Genomic DNA, 7646 nt, shown 5'->3' with positions numbered 1-7646 from the left:
AGTGTTGTTTTGTTTTGTTTGTATCGTGTGTGTGTGTGTGTGTGTGTGTGTGTGTGTGTGTGTGTGTGTGTGTGTGTGTGTGTGTGTGTATGTGTGTGTGTGTGTGTGTGTGTGTGTGTATTATTGTGTGGTAATTACTTTGTGTAATGCTAATACAAATTATGCAGATTATAGTACTACTACAGAGCGGTTGGACAAACATACTAGTACCGTAAGAGCTCCTTTTAGTTCTACTGTACTAGTGCAGACAATACCTCTCTGTAAATATTGTATTCTTTACTATTGTAATAAGCTAATAGTTCCGCGTGTATGAAATGTAATCTCCAAGCAGATCCCTTTCGGTGGCAAAAAGACAGTATCAAATTGGCCAGGCAGTATCCATTAGCCAGAGAAGGTCGCCGGTCACCGACAAAAAAAAAACGGCCGTATATAAAAAGCTAACGATCATTCCCCCACAACCTCTGCTTGGAGATTATATGAAATGCTGTCAGGGTTGCAACATTTCTTATCTCATGACGTCACTGAAATACGTAATGACCTTGAACTATAGCGTAGATGTTACATGATAATTCATAACGAATAGAGGATTGTTGTTTTATAACTTCAGATAAAGTTTAGTATCGCAGAGTGGAACTCGCTGTCACCAAGTACAGTAGGGGCATTGTCAATAGATAGCTTTAAACAATGCCTACAGTTAGATATTCAAGGGTTAGGTGTAACAAGTCGATCGGTGTAATGTAGCCAGCTGCCGCCGCGCCGCGTGCCTGCGAAGCTAGTGTGTTACGCAGAAGGGCGGTTATACTGACTTTACAGATACAGATACAGAGACAGCTAGAGACAGATACAGTCAAACGTATACTAGTGACCACCTCGGTATAAGGACCACCTGGTCAACGTGGTCACTTTTCGACCAATGCCTGAAGACATAATAAGACTCCATTCACATGTAGTGATGTTGTGCACAAATTATCTTGCTAACAAACAGCTGCCATTCACAGGAGGCCGCTAGGGGGCCAAAACACTTCCTTCTTCAACATAGTAAAGACAAACCTTCGAAAAAAAACAGCAACAACAACAAAAGAGAAAATGCATAAATAAACTTTTCGGTTATCCTGATCACAAAGTAACAAAAAATAGCTAACGCCAATAACAACACGAACTCAGTCACGGAAGTCATTAATTATAAGCCATGTATTTACATTCGTGTTTGTGGCACACGAAACCCTTGTTTTGTTCCATGTCGTACTAGTGTAGGCAACCGACTTAGACTACATTACGATCGCGTAAACTTCCATTCTAATAATCATAAACAAATGTTTGATGGTTTTGCTTTTGAAACAGCCGCTTTGGAGCAAGTCGCGTAATCGTAAAAAGAGGACTTGTTTGGGACAGAAAAACAGTTGTAGATTGTTTTAGTCATAATTTGTGTATCATAATTTCTAACCTCTCTTCTCTGATCGACCTGTGTTAAACACTATTGCGATAGAACGTTCCACCGGCAAAATGACCAAAAACCTGCCGCAAGTTTCGTGAACCATTACGCTTGGGTACAAGGTGCTACACTGAAGTGAAATACACAGCGGTGCAGCTTTAATCGTTGTGATCTTTATCTGTCAATATTATAGCTCATGTTGCGCGGGCTTTTGGTCAGATAAACTATTACCAAAGGTCTGTGCGTTTGCATGGAACATAGGCCGGAATTAGGACCCCTCCCGTTAAAGTTAGAGCACAGTTGACAAGACAAGAAGTATGATTTTAAGATATGGCCTTGAAAGTTGTTTACGGAACTGACTAATGATTAGTGATGTCACTGTGTCAACATCCTTGTACATGTGTTGTTTTTGTATGTCATAAAATTGCGATATTTCATCAAAATAACAGACTGTATATAGTTGGTAGTAAACTAGATAATTATATAGTGTTCGCAGCACCTGTGGTAATATTTAAGAGTTTTGGCAATAAACGACAAAATACACCGTTTGATTTTAAAAACAACAGCCAAACTTGTCCTGAGAGTCAAGCTTAAAGTACAGAAAGTCGTGTTTTGGAGATCCAACCATGTGGCGTGTGGAAAAACCCTGCCAGCTTGCGTGAGAGTATTTTGGCACAGTACATTCGACATAGTGGTGAAAATGTGACAAAAAGAGGCTGTACATGTCATTTAACATGAAGAACTTGTTCTCGGAAATGTTTTCAATTTCAGCACCAAAATGTTACACAACCATTGGGCCCTAGCTTGAGTTTTTTTTTATTTTAGCCTGCAAGCTTGCAGGTTGCTTAATTTGTTCTCCTGCAATAATATTGAAAATGTCTAGCTCTACTAGTAAGAAACTAGTAGTAAATGACTACTAGGTTTGACGTCTTTTTAAGGCAGAGGAAGACAAAGGATTTTAATATGGGAGTGTTTTCAAAAAGGCTGTAAAAAACCAACTACCAACAAGGACCTAAGACAGCCTTTTCCCTAACAAGATACTGTATCCGAATGTTTCAGGACACATGCACAACTATCCCAAGAATACATCCAAATCTCCGTGACTGCACACGTGTTAGTGTTAGTTACGTCTCATGTACAGTCATATATATGCATTGTGGATCCAGAAAGTTCTGAGTCACAAAAATAACACACCTTTGTACGTACTTTGATATACGCAGTTCGATCAATGTTCAAATGTCCCCCCCGTTTCCTGCCCCTCCCTTGTGGTACCACGCTGTGCACGTCACACGCGCATACAGGGTGGACACAAAGTCTGACTCCAGCTCAAACAAAATTTACTGCTATCTAATGTCACCTCTATATCTGATTGTTATAATACGAAGGACTGTTCACTATTGACTGTGGTGTCAATGACCAAGATGTCAGCCTACCGGATATGAGAGAGCGCGGGCGAGAGAGGAAGAGAGAGAGAGAGAGGGAGAGAGAGATAGACGGAGAAAGAGAGTGAGAGAGAGGGAGAGAGAGAGACAGAGAGAGAGAGAGAGATAGAGAAAGAGAGACAGAGAGAAGAGAGAGAGAGAGAGAGAGAAAGAGAGAGAGAGAGAGAGAGAAAGAGAGACAGGGAGAAGAGGGAGAGAGACAAAGACAGAGAGACAGAGAGACAGAGAGGAGAGGGCCTCAGGGGACCAAAGGGCCTTGTAAGAAGAGGAAAAAATACAAAAGAAAGCATTTTGCAAAAATAGACCAATATATACGTACCAACAAAACATCACTGTATAAAAATTGATAACCCAGCTTTCTTCAAAGCAGCAAAAGTGCACCTGTACAAGTTTCTATGGTAAATTTGTCCAACGAAAAATACGCCATTATATTCTCCGCATGTGTGCATTACAAACATTTGTCCAGCAAGGTTTGCTTATGTACTCAAAATGACAATTAAGGAGAATGGTCGATATATTAAAACCTTTTGAGTGTTTGCAGTCCATTTACTTTAAGAATAAGGGAAATAAAACACTACTTTCAAAGGTAATGAGTTCACTGGCAGATTTTAGGCATCTTTTATGAGATTTAAGCATAGTAAAACAAATCTGTCGTTCTTTTCATTGTATTCGGCAATTATTGTTGACTACCAAAGAAATGTTTGAAGAATTCTTATTGACAAACGTATGAATACAAGTGTCGGCATTATGAAATGTTGTATTGAGGCCTGTGTTGCAGATAATAGAAGCATTGACAGACGTAGAATGTCCATACTGTGCATGATATACAAAATGACTAATAAACTGGTGGACGTACCAACCACTAAGTATCTGATACCAGCCCAGAAAAGAACAAGAAACAGTCATGCCTTCAAATATCAGAGTTATCAACCAAGAATTGAGGTATTCAAAACTCGTATTTCCCAAGAACTATCATAGACTGGAACTCGTTGCCACCAAGCACAGTTTGGGGCATCATCACTAGAAAGCTTTAAACAACTCCTGCAATCAAATGTGCAAAGATTGAGTGTAACAAGTCGTTTGGTGTGATATAGCTAGCTGCCGCCGCGCTGCGTGCCTGCGAAGCTGGTGTGTTACGCCGAAGGGCTATACCGATACAGATACAGATTGTTAATGTAGAATTACGTCGACAAAGTTAAAACATTGCTCTTGTGAATTGAAGACGTTTCGGCCGTTGACAAAATACGATTTGATAAAGAATCGTAGCAAAACACCTAAAGCTCAACAAAGACTTTCCAATTATATTGAAGACTACATTTATCGTGTGCGATTTGAGATAAGAATGGCCCGTCTATAGACGGAGGGCATTCTTGGAATTGTCGTGCATGTGCTGACATGTTGGGCCACACCACGTAAATTTTATGGATGACGTTCTTTGGAGACCCTAAATCTAATGCGAGAGGGCGAAAGAAAACAAGAAGGGCCCTAAAAAACAAGATGCCTAGATTAGAAATATACCAAGAGACGACAAATGTTAGGACACAAATTGAATGAGGTGACACAGTGTAACAAGCAAGAAGTCTTTTATTCATCATCAAAACAGCAATAAATCAGGTGGAACATCAGTTATCGTCCTGTCCTGTTTCTTCCATCACATATTTGCAGGCCTGTAGAAACAAAGCATGTGCTCTTCACCCATTTCGCGTTACGGGTTTCACGTCAATGTAACAATTTGCGGCAATGTCGTGATTCTTTGGTCATAGTTACAGGAAGCGAAATTTCTTGGGGTTTTTTCTAGGAACAGGCCAAAATCAATGCGCGCGCGGACGTCATTCATAAAATTTACATGGTGTGGCCTTAACGAAAAAAAACCTTGTCGGCGGTTTGGGTCATCCTACGATATCAAAATCGTACGACAGCCTTCGGCAAATGTGACCTCGACCTTTGAAAAAATCATCATTGTTATTCTTAAACATATCTATCTTTAATTGTGCATTTATTGGGCAAAGGTTACAGCACTATACTCCTCGCGTGTCTCGCTTTCTCTGTGACACCGCGCCAAGACTAACAAAAACAGCGTCAAGTGTTTACCAACCATTTTGTCCCTCCCGGCGTCCAAGGATACACGAAACGTCTGAGCTTAAAAACAGATGGTTATTTTAGTTACGAAGCTAGTATAAATATATATTGTAAATTATATATATATATATAATTGTAAACAGACTGAAGATGTTGATATGAACCTTTTTTTGTAAAAAGAAATGGAAGTTTTGATGAAATTTTATGGAAAATAACCTGTATATACCAGTTCTAATGATATGGTCCGCCATCTTGGATTTTGGCCAATGACGTCATCAAATTTGCATAAATTATGCATTTTTAATTATGAAATTAACATAAAATTATCTGGAATGTTATTAGTATTAGAAACCATGTGTAGCTTGACATAAAACCCATAAAATTCTACTGTTCAAACGAAAATTACTAAATTTAGCAAAAAATGCCTATCAGAAACCCGTTGCCATTCTGTATGGCTTATTCCGTAATCATACAGAATTGGTGCCAACAATATTCTAGGAAAAGTCACCAAGTTTGGCCGTTCTAGCGGTAGCCGTTCAGACGCTACGTGACATCAAAGTTGGCGCGGGCACTTTTACCCCCCCCCCCCCGGTCTAGATAGGGTTAAAAGCATTTCAGGCATGAAAAAAATATGCCCACAAAACACATAACGTTAATCATTGGACTCTATATAATATAGACATTATATATCTAAGATCGATCAGAATTGTTTTTTAATTTAGCTCGAGTTAACCTTCAAACATCCAGAGAACAAAGGTCAATATAAAAATAGAAGTTGTGTCAAGGACAAGGTTAAACTTATCAGACTGATTCGAATTAGGATTAACGATTGCCAAGTGTTTCAAAAACGAGAAAAAACAACGATTAACAGCGGATGAACAACAGCACACACTGTTGTTTTGATATTCAGTATTTAGCGTTAGAATTTAGCTTTTCAGTGTTAGGCCACGTAAATTTTATGGATGACATCCTCCACAGACTCCAAAACTAATGCGAGAGGGCGACAAAAAAACAAGGCGGGCCAAAAAAACCCAACAAGCTTAAGATTCCTATATTTTGACATCATAAACTCTGCTAAACAAGAAATAATACCTATATTGTGCTAACTTTACGGCCAACTATCACAACATCCATCTGGAACTGAAATAGCTTTTAGTGGGAACATATAAAAGGAATGAAATACATCACTGCATCAACGTAAAAGTCAAAACAATATGTCGTCAGTGGCCTTATATACTCCATGTTTTATATCCTATGTGCATTTAGCTCACCTGGGCAGGCATATGCAATAAAGGTTCATTCAATACTACAATAACTGAAAAGCGACAAGACGTTTTGTATAATAAATTACTTATGTGAACTGTATCTGTTCATCAGGTGTTGTTTTGACCTGTACTTAGCCCGGTGTGGCAAAAATGTGCAATAAAGGTCGTCATTCATTCATTAAAACATGAAAGTCGCAATACATTTGAATGAATGAATGAAGACCTTTATTGTAGACACAACATGAGAATATAATAGAATACACATACATTGTCAAGTAACTACGACTAAGTAAATTCTGTTTCTTCTCGTTCTTATAAACCCATTTCAAATTATATTTTTAACATCACTAAGAAACGAGAAGAAGCTAAACCTTTGTATTAGTGTAGTTTTAGAGCTATTTGTACTACAAACATGTATATTACCCTTTCATCTGTTCACCTGTACTTAGCCCGATAGGGCATGAATGTACAATAAAGGTTATTATTATTATTATAATAATGGTAGAAAGGTAAGAACAGGTATGTTTCATAATCGAAGGTATGTCTACTCTCCAAGCAGAGGTTGATGGTGGAAGATCGTTTGCTTTTTATACATTTGTATATGGTCCATTTTTTGTCTCTACCACCTTTTTCACTAGTGGTGGTAGAGACAAAAAAAAAAACGACAACGAACCATACTAGTATATAAAAAGCAAACGATCTTCCACCGCCAACCTCTGCTTGGAGAGTAGGTATGTCTAAGTTCATTAGATATGATATGATATGACATGAATCTTTATTGCATGTTCTTGCCCAGATGGGCTCAATGCACAAGAGGATATCCAGTATGTAAAACATGAGTATTTCATACTGATACGCTATATTATAATGCAATGTGCTAGGAATCTGTACATTACAATAATACTATAAACTACCTATCATCTACTGTTAGTTGCCCTTTCTTCTCTCTTTTTGAAACATTTGGAAACATAATTACATAGTTGGTCTACTGTACATTCGTTCTTATATGACATCAAGTGTTTAAACATGTCCTGCTTTGACATTTTCTTACATATCTTGTCTAATTGTAAAGTATCGAATAGCTCTTGGCGTTCATCTTTATATAATGTACAGTCAAGTAGAAAGTGTATCTCGTTTTCAACATATAAATGATTACAGAATTCGCACGTTCTATCTTTCAGAGGGGTAGGGCTATGCCTGCCCGCCGGATTCTATACGTAAGGCCATGTTGATTTGATTATATGGATGACATCCTCCGGGAGCCCCAAAACTGATGCGCGCGTGCGAATAAAAAAAAGTTTTGCAAAAAAAAAAGTTCTTTTCATTATGAAATCTACGTGGTCATGAGAGTTGAGCAAATGGCACAGAATATGGTTTGGCGAATAATCTAGTCCTCAAGTTCATTTCTTTACAATTTCGTCTTTTTTC

This window comes from Branchiostoma belcheri, unplaced genomic scaffold, assembly GCF_001625305.1.
Source record: "Branchiostoma belcheri isolate BF01 breed outbred unplaced genomic scaffold, Haploidv18h27 scaffold77, whole genome shotgun sequence".
NCBI lineage: Eukaryota > Metazoa > Chordata > Leptocardii > Amphioxiformes > Branchiostomatidae > Branchiostoma > Branchiostoma belcheri.
This window is presented reverse-complemented; position numbering follows the sequence as displayed.